Raw genomic sequence first — 10,524 nt, forward strand, 5'->3', positions numbered from 1 at the left:
AGCTGTGTGGTTGTTGCTATTCATTGGATCTGAGGGTTGTTTTATCCAAGCATTTTTCTGACTCCTTCAGAAACACAGCACTGTTGTTTTTCTTGCATTTCACTGTGCTTATGTTCAGGCTTTCTCGGCACTGGAAAAATGCAAAAAAGGTGGAGGTGCTTGGCAGTGGCAGCAAAAATCTGAATGATTGTTTGGCTGAAAAATGGCCATCTGAAAATTGCCTGCAGCTCCCAACCAAAAATTGAGTTCTCTCCTAGAGATAGGATTTATCCCCAGCCTGCCACTGAGTCCTGTTTTTTTTAACAGAGCAAATTCCTCTCAGTGCTTCTACTTCCATTTCACCTCAGTTTTATTTTTTTCAACTGTAAACCTTTCATGGCCAAAATCTTTTTTGCTTTATGTTAGCTGAGCACCTCACTCAGAGAAGCTGTATTTTTGCTGGGCCTTTTCTGTAATCCTATATCGACAATGAAGAAAGAGGGGCACAAGTACACTCAGTGTGTATCACAGAAGGACTGGCCATGGTACCCCCACTGCCCCTGCAACTGCGCTGTGCCCCTGGCTGGCTCCTGCCTAAGGCCATGTGCCATCCCGACAGTACCTGCCTGGGGGAAGGAAAAGCCAATTGCCCTTCAACCATGTTCTTAAACCTGGTGTGCTGAGGAGCTGGGCTTCAAATCATAGCACAGCACAGGGAGATCTGAGGCTCTCACCTGGCACCATGGCAGGGCAGCAGGAGGCCCAGCTCATGTGAAGGGACGGGAAGGAAGAAGGGGAGCTTTCCCTTCCTATGATGAGGTTAAACATTGCATGCATGACAATACAGAAGGTTTTTCCCATCTCACAGGTAGATTTCATGCTCACGCAAATTCAGATCTCGTTCCAGTTTTGTAGATGTAAACTGAAATGAATGCCTCAGTTGCTGAGCTAGTTTGCAAAATACAGATTTTGGTCCGTAGTATTGTAAACTTACTTTATACAAAAAGCTGCTAGATGTAGAGTTCATGGTTTGTGTAGCACCTGTTGCAGCACTAATACTCAACAAGAAAAGGGATGTAGAAAATCATATTGAAATATGATTATATATACAAATGCTTGGTAGCCACAAAATGCCACATTTAGGTAATCTTTATTCTGTCTTTTCCGTGATAACATTATGAAATAATCTTCTATGTCGTGATGCCACATCTCCACATGGAGCTGTTTCACTCAGAAATCAGGTGTGATCCTTTCCAGTAGGTAAATTGTTGTTCCACTTTAACAAGATAAAAACTGAGGAGTGAGAGAGAGCAAATAATCTGTCCAAGCAGTCTTTTGGGAAGGTAGAAACAGAGGTTAGTCTCCAAACTTACAGAATCATAGGATCATTCAGGTTGAGAAAGACCATTAAGATTATTGAGACTGTGTTTCTTTACCCTCACCCCCACATCACTGTCATTCCCCTCTCTGTGGAGATTCTGTCTGAGCCACAAACGCCTCTGCCATATGCTCAAAGGTGATGAACATTTACATTTATTCATCTCCTTCTGAAGACAGATGCTTTTAAATGCATTTGTACTGTTACATAAACATGAACCTGGAAACTCTGAAGTTCATAGTGTGCCAGTATTGTCGGTGGTAGCTGAGGTCCAGTGTCTGGGTAAAGAGCAGTCAGATACACTTATATTGAAGATATAGTCCAAGTGAAAAGAAATCACATTAAAATTACATTAATTTGATTGCCAGCTCATTTTTCAGTTGCCTGCTTCATCGTATTGCTCTCATACAATTAGAAGAAAAATGTTCAGGGAAATTTTGATAAATAGACTTCACACACTGGACATCTTCATTGTAAGCAAAACACCCTGAAGGTGGCTCCTTTAACTTACCTCAGGGTAACTTGGTGGATGATCCACTGACAGCCAGGAAGCTGCAGTTAAAGGGAAGTCTGAATTAGGTCCTCAGCAAGTGTGGGTTTCTGAACGTTGTCTTCTAAAGGTCTGTTTCACTCTTTCATAGAAAACCTGAATATAGGTCCAGACAGCATGGCAAAATAGTCCAAGGCAACTTGCACAGGCAAAACTAAGATAATTTAGAAGGGTCTGTCAAAATCCAGCATATTGTCTCACTGATAAGTGAGCTTTGAAAGAGAGAGTCTGTGTCCCCCCCCGTAACTTAATTATTTTGTGCAGAATTGTAAAAAACTATAATGATTTTCTAGCTTCAGTCACTGGAAATGGCCAAATGCCTACTTGAATAATTCAATTAAGGCTCTAGTGTATTTTCCAAAGATGTGAAGATTTGTAAAGACTGATCTAAAATTTGCAAAAACAATGCCAATCTAAACAACTGACTGCCAAGGGGTACAAACTACGAAACTTTGTACTCCAGATTTCTGGCACAGGTTCCCCTGCCAAAGAGTGGGCTGATTACACATTAGTCTTTGCATCACTTTCTTTGTCTCATCTCTCTTGTCTAACCCGGGCTGCCTCTTCTTTACCAATCCTTCTTCCCACAGGAAGGTGGGGTTATTCAGGGCATGGTTCAATCCACTTTGTTAGAACCAGATATTAAAGAGTCAAACCAGGCACCAGGCTATTGGCTAAAATCTAACTCTGGGGCAAGTACTCTTGCCCTGTGACTCAGGAGCTATCTGGAGAGTGGATGTCTTTTCCTTCCACTGTTGACTGAATGGCAGATCTGGACATCTCTTGCAGACTAAACTGTAATAAAGCATTTGCTGCCACATACCTTCACTTTATATTTTGTTTCTGATGGGGGTCAATAGCCTGAGAAAAGCCTCATTAAGACAAGGGCTCTACAGATGAAGTAAGGGAAAGCTTCCTGTGCTTCCTCGTGCTGACCTGACCTCGTTCTTTATAGAGAAAGAGCACTAGCATGAACATTTTCTGCCACTAGAGACAGCACGGGGCAGGGAATGAAGATTCCTTTTCACAGCAAAAGATCAGCTGGGAGGTGGGTTGCAGCAAGTTAATAATGGAATGTTTTCAAGGATGGAGCAGGCTACGTGTCCATGAATTACTCTAGCTGTGTGCATTCATGCCTAGTGACCTCATTCCCGGTCCAAACTGTGTATGTGGAGCCTGATACTGGAGATGATGGCTGGGTGAAGATATCTGCTAACTGCAGTGATTGCCTGTGGCCCACCAGCATGTGAGCCAGCATTACCTCAAGGGGCAAAGCAGCAGAACCCTCCTCTTGAGCCTTCCTCACCACACCTGCTGCTCTGATCCTGTGCCACTCTCCTGTCTTGCCCAGCTGCTTTGCTTTCATATTGCTGTGCTAATATTGCAAAGAGCAGGCAGAAGTGGTTGATCCCATTAAAACTGGTATGAATGGAAGAAGAAGAGACAGATTCTTCAGCACCTTTACAAAGCATGATCTTGAAGCTTGCACTCTTCTAATCATGTCCAGCCTCATCCCATCAGATATGGGTAAAACGTTCAAATCCAGTTCACCCCTACGGGATTTTTGGTCTCCCCATCAACCTGCCTGCTCTAAATTTCACCCTGAACAGTGTATTTACTGTCCAAGTCATTCACACCACAGCAGGGCCATGGACCAGTGGGCTCAAATCCTGCCTGTAGAGGATGAGGTCTGTTGCTTGAACTGAGGCTTATGCCCAAGTGATTTTGTCAGCAGGTGATTTGGGGTGGGGGGAGAAGGATAAGAGAATTTATACCTTTAGAGTCCCTTGTTCAACCTATAATAAAAACCCATTAACATTAACTTCTCTTCCTCCAAGACACATCAAGTGTCAAGATAATCACTGTGAGCCTGTGAACTGCAGCACTGAAAATAATTATCAAAGCCACTCTCCATTTAAACTAGAAGAGCTGTTGCTCTGCTGTAGCGAAAAGATCTTATGCTTTGCCCTATCACAGCAGGGATCCAGGCTGCATTAAGTCATTCTTACTGGCCTTAAAGGCTTTAGTGATGTTTCTTTCATTTGTGCGTTATCTTTCTGCCAATTTAGAATCCCATCTCCTCCCCATAAAGCAAACCTGTAGTTATCCAAGCAGTAGTGGAGGATGGTAGGTGGCAAGGAAAACACAGATAGCACAGGAGCATTTTTTGTGGCATTTAGAAACAATGAGTACAATTTCCTCGGTCTTAGGACTTTTTAGACCATAATTTTAGGAAAAGGAGAAGTGAACCTCAGTCAGACAGGAGCCCTAACCATACAGCTGTAATGCCATGTAAGTAGTAACAAGCTAGGCACTGCTGCAGCTCCAACAGGCAACAAAAATTATAGTAATAACGTAAGAGCTTTTGGGACTATCAGGCAGCTCCCTCCCCCAGGAAGGACACTGAGGACATACATTTTTAAATGAAGCAGTGTATTCCCTTTCTTCACTGATTTAAAACAAGCTTTAGATTCCCATCTCCACTTGCAAAGTAGGTGTTCAGCCTCCTCTCAATTGAATGCAGATTACTCTCCTGGCATACAAAAGGAAACCAGCAGTTTAAGAACAATGTGTTGATATTGTATTTTATTCCCAAAAAGTACGTTTCATAATGACAGCTCCTAGTGTGATCCCACGTGCTGTGCAGCCACGTGGGCAAATGCTAATTCCACCCACCAAATATGCAGCTAATGTGACTGAATGGGACAGGGGTCAGGAGCACACTCCAATCAAAGCTGTTGAGTACCACTTGCAGATGGAGCACACTGAGTAATTAATAAACCCTTTCCTAGGTTGGTACCATGTTGGTGATGGCGAGTTTGATAGCTGCAATAGCTGTATCACTGGCATATTACATGTCATGCATAATACTGCTGTTATCCCTGTCCTGAGAGAAACAGAGCTGTAATATATGTCAAAACTGACACATGCAGTCCTTTGGTTTTTAAGGTGATTCCAGGCAACAGAGTTAAGGCACATGTGCAGCAACATGTTCCAAGGATGAGTCCTGTTAATGGATAATTAAACTTTAAAACCACCAAGGACTGGGTGTTTTCCCTGACTGCCAGAGCTGAAGGGGGTGAAAAGTAAGGACAAAACAGAGAGCTTGACATTGGGCACAGGTGAAGTGGACTTACCTGGAAAGCAGTGGCTTTCCTCCCTGTCTCTCCTATGCTGCAGGCTGTGTCTCCTTTTCCGTCTGCTTTTAGGTGAGGTTGCCAAGTGCATGAGTGTGAGCCTGAGGCTGGTCTTGCTTTGCCAGGCAGCCCAGCTGAGATGGTATGTGGCCCTTGGGGGAAACACATCTGACTTTCTTCTCACAGAGCACGGTTGCAGCCTGGCTCTCAGTCTTACCATTGCGCTCATCCTGTTTCATTAGAACCTGTTTGTATTTTTAATACTGTATCTGCTGCTAATTACAGCCCAACAATACTAACTTAGTGTGCAAACAAGGCCATCATCCAAATATTGTTTTGCATAACCAGAATGCTGGGGTTGCAAACATTTGCATAATGCTTAATTATTTAGGCAGAACATAGAATTTGTCTTCCTCTCAAAAGCATTTTTGTGAAATGTCTCAATAATTAAACACCACTATGTTTATTAACAGCAGGGAAAATTCATGAAATGTATTAGTCAGAAAATAGCATGTAGCTGCATCTACAGTAATCAAAATATGCCATTCCAAAGTAGGTCCCCAAGCAAGGCAAATACCAGTATGAACTCCTATGTGTAACCAAGCAGAAGACAATTAAAAGTGTAACAGTTCAGCAGCTGTAACGTGGAGGGGTCAGAGAGCCAGAATTCAGTAGCTTAATTCACTCTTTAATCAATACATAACATTTTGAGAAGACTGGTTCAATTATATTGAGCTAGCTGAAGTGAGCCTTTTGTCTATGAAAGGTAAAATTTGGAGTCAGCTGGAGGCTTTCATCTGGTGCTGCAGCCTGGGAAAGGCGTCTGCAGACTCCTGCTCCAACATGCTGCCTATTGGAAGGTGCCTGGGCCTACACACCAGGTGATAGACCCACATTTGTCCCACCCCAGTGGGACCTGGGATAGGTGGTGTTTCTTCACAGGGTTCCTCTAGGCAGTTGCGTAACAGGCTGGAGGTACATAATAAAAACATCTGCCTTGATGGCATAAGAAAGGTGTTCCTTCTGCAGTATTTCTGCACCATTGCTTGCTGATAGGGAAGAGTGACCAGCTTGATCTCAGTCATTTTGGTGTGTAAACACGAAAATTTCCCTAAAATGAATGGCTGGAGTATAGACTGAGGTTGACAAATGTGTTGGGATATCCCAGCACCAGGCAAGATCCAGAGGTTTGTTCAAGTAAGTAAAATTTGCAGGCTGCAGAAAAAAGACAGACCCTGGCTGTTACCTACTAGACTCCAATGTGATCGAAATAGTTTCTTTTGCCCAAGTATAAAAGCTCCAAATTGCATTAGGCTTTTTGAAAGGAAGGCAGAATTCAGCACCAGAAATTGTTCCTCAATTAAAGGAACAATTTCCACTAAATTAGGAGGAATTTTTGTTTCTTATGTCCTGGGAACAAGCATTCACCTCTAAAGTAAAATATTTTAATAATTTGAAATTATGATCTTGCATATAAGAGAAGCATAAAATTAAAAGGTTATTTTATTTTATTTGGGTAAGATTGAGGTTTTTATCCTCCCTTTTGAATTTGACTTTATGCTTCAGTTGTATTTCAATAACATTATGCAAGAAATTAAGCTTGTGTCCTTCTGCCCTCTCTGAAACTCATCTATTTGCTATCAAGAACTATACATTACTCGAGCCAATTTCTGCAGCATGCATATAGTTAAGAGGCTCCCTTTTTGTCCATCAATTACATAAAAGCAGCCAAGAAAACCACCTCTCCTACCGCTGGTGTAACTTGCAGGGTAATTTGTAACTTGTCTGAGCATTACTGTTTTGTGGCACGGTGCCAGGGGTCCTGTCACCCAGGAGATGGTGAGGGGATGGCTGGCTTTGGTAGGTGAATTTGGGGAAATGTTTGGTCAAAAGGATAAAGCAATTAGGGAAACCAGCACAAGTTTATCTGCTGGAATAACCACCCTCTGCTTTCACCACATGAAAACCTGGGCCGACATAAACAAGCTTTGACAGCAAATGCTATGTTCTTCCTCAGCCAAAGCAAAACCCTCCTTCCCATCCTGCTTTAGGGAAGTAGGTCACAAGGTAAGATAAAATATATTCTCACTTCAGTCAGGAAAGTTGGGGCATGAAAAGGCAATTCAAAGGCTCTCTAGTGAGCAGCTGACAACACCATCCACCATTATAAGTGCCCTGAACTCCATTGCTGGAACAAATTCAGTAGCTAGATCTGATTCTGCAGAAACACAAGGCACCCTTGGGTGGCAGGCAGCTCACTCTGGGCTGTTTCAGCACGCACAGAAAACATACAGAAAATCATAGAGGAGGAAGCAGCAAGGAAACTGGGCAGTTGGAATTCCCAGCTGAGGTGGAAAGGTTCCCTCTGTTACCTCTAGCTCAAACTTCTTTACTTTGTATTGCTTTTCTTCCTTCCAAGATTGTAGCAGCACCGTAGCCAGGCTGTGTCCATCACATTGCCCTGCTGCACAAAAGCACAGGCAGCGTATCAGGTGTTGGAACACATCCTGGGAGCACTGGAGCTGCAGTTACTGAAGAAGCTCTGCAATGCCACAAGGTTGGGGGCCAGGGAGTGACTGGTGCCATGACTTGTCTTACTCGAGGCTCTCATTGTTGTGGCTTCATTAAGCAAAAAGCAATCCCTTCTGTGTACTTGAGGTGAGTGCTGCAGGAAGAGGCAAAGGAGTTAAAAGAAAGTAAGTCTTGTTTCAAGGAGTGGCTAGATGGGGAAGATGATGTCTGTTTTGCCTGGACAGGCTCAGGACCTTATTCTGCTGCCTTGTCTGCAGGCAGCCTGCCCATCAAAATTATCTCCGGTGCTGAGTGCAGAGAGGATGAGCCAACAGCTTATTAAATAGGAGTCTCTGTTATTTCTGCTGAGAAAGGTGGCTTTTATTTTCCTGAAGGGTTATTAACTAAATTCTTCTCTTGTCATAACTCTGGTTGTTTTCCTCTGCTTTTTCCAGACAGTTCTCCTTAGTTCTTCAATGTAGTCAATGACTTGGAGGGATTTACTGGTAGTCTTGTTAAATTTGAGGCAAGAAGAATAAAAATAATATGGAAATAGGATTTCTTTGGGAGACACAATCACCAGAGCCTGACTTTGGGACAAACTTGGCTCTGCAGTTCAGCAACTGCTCATTTCTAATGGAGTGCTGAAACCTTCACAGCACCTTGGACTGCAACCTGCATAAACAGCCCTGTGACTGGAGTTGGACCCCAGAGATGTGTTAATTTTGTTGGCCTCACCTCAGTGTAGTCTGGTACCAGGTGCTGGCTGGGGAGGGCAGCACAGATCATGGTGGGCAATAGGAGGGTCTTGCTGGATTCCTCTGCCTCCTCACCATCTCTGATGAGGCCATGGTTTTCTGCTGCTTGGCCCAAGAGCAGCATGGATGGCCCATTTGCCTTGTCCCTGAGCTGCCAGCATGGGTGACAAGTGCCAGTGTAAAAGCCATGTGCTGGTAATTGTTGCAGGACCCATTGGTGCAAAGTGTCATTTTTAGTAGACAGTGAACAGAGAATTCTTCCTTTTTCCTTTCTTTAATTAAAGGTTTCTTAGGAAGAACTGACTCTCAAAGGCAGGGTAATAATTTACATGTCAATTCTAAACTTGAGAAATCAAGCCATGTTTGGGAAAAAGTGGAGACTGCTGGTTCCAATGAGTTAAGATACCACTGTATTTGCTCAGCAATCTTGAATATGCTTCAATGGAATTATGAACCTGCAAAATACAGCATTTCATACTTACTTGCGTAGGTAAATGAACAAAGCAAAAAGAAATCAACAGTGAAAGTATTCAGTGTGATGGTGTATGAGATGGAAGGAAACTTATCTTCAGTCACTTTGCTTCAGTAGTATTTATATGCTCTTAGCTGCATTCCTAACAATTCTTAAGAGAAAGATTTGGGGTCCTGGAGAGAGAGATAGTTCAGCATTTCCCAGAATGATCTCCATTTAAGTTGCCTTAAGTGAGCTAGAGTGGTTTTCTTCTGGGAATACAGCCAGTGTACACAGAGAGTTAGAATTCACAGGAAAGGTGCTACAAGATACTGCAGAGGAAGAATAGTCTGTGAATACATGTCCCATCAGCCCCCAGCTTCAAAGTGAAACATGATGCAGAGAATTATCTGGGACTAATAATCCATTAAAAAAATCTGTATGTGTTTTTTATTTTGTAAAGTCAGACAATAAAAGATCCCATGCTACAGAAAAACTCAGTGCTTTCTGTCGCTTGTTGAGCATCTTGGCAAACATTGGGAGTATGTGAGCCTGAGTGAGACCTGTCCCCCACTGGACCTGAAATGTCTTCTCCTAGGAGAGTTAATCCCAGGCAGCCCCTTTGTGCAGGATCACACAGGGTTACATTCCCTCACAGGGTTTTTACAGACACACAGCACTGCCCAGTGTTCACACTGGGTTTGGGGTTTTTTGTTTGTTTGTTTGTTTTTTGTTTTTTTTTTTTTTTACTCTGTAACAGTACAAAAGTTATCTTCCAACCACAAACACAAAATCCTATAATTAAACTTTTGTTACCCACAGCAGAGGGCTCATCATGTATACAAAGCAAACATTTTGGCAAGTTTATTGTGCTCCTTGAGACCAAGACAGAATTAATAGCATTGCAAAATTACAGCAAGCTGCTTGCTGTGCTGCTGCTGGATTTTTTCACTGGCAACAAGATTTTATGTTCTTCTTCATCTTGAAAAAATTGCAACAGTTTTTATTGTCAAAGGCAGCACAGTGCAAAATATCATATCAAAGTAAGGACTGAGGAGATATTTCAGCCTTAAAAAATTGCACTTCACTGTCCATTTAAAATCATTCAGTTGCATTTTTTTTCACATAAAATTTCTAAACATTGGGAGATAGCTGGTTAGGGTAATCTAACTAGTAAATGGCATAAATCATAAAATTTAGGAGCTTTGTGCTGAAAGACACCTGATAGATTATTTCATTTGCATTATCTGAGGCCCTTCACTGCTGGGAAGGCACCTTGCTCATTAAACAGGAAGCCAAAGATGTCTCATGCAGTACTTCTGGAAGAGGAAGCTTCTATTTTTCAAGTCCATTTTGTTGTTGTTCTTGGACTGTAATTCCAACTCTGTTTTAGTTTATGTGCATGAGTCATGAACAAAAGGTGAATTTTTACATTTTATTTCCCTGTTAGATGTTATATTCCAGCAATATATATTGCAGCTGCCTGAGCAAAATGCATCAGCCTGAGTTAGTCATATTGCCTCTCAGCTGGAAAAGTATAATGATGTCCTCAGGAAGGCTGATCAGGTCTGAAAGGCTTTTCTGGTGGCATTGAGTGTGAAACATAACTCACTGTTCATACAGAGGAGGAACTATATTTTTATTTGCATCTTTCTATTTCCACAAATGACCCATTTCACCAAAGAAAAACACATGAGTTCTAAAACTATTTTCTGCCTACCTGCTGCAGGACAGCTATAGCAAGTCCTACTTGCATGACC

This window comes from Sylvia atricapilla, chromosome 2 (assembly GCF_009819655.1).
Source record: "Sylvia atricapilla isolate bSylAtr1 chromosome 2, bSylAtr1.pri, whole genome shotgun sequence".
Classification (NCBI taxonomy): Eukaryota; Metazoa; Chordata; class Aves; order Passeriformes; family Sylviidae; genus Sylvia; species Sylvia atricapilla.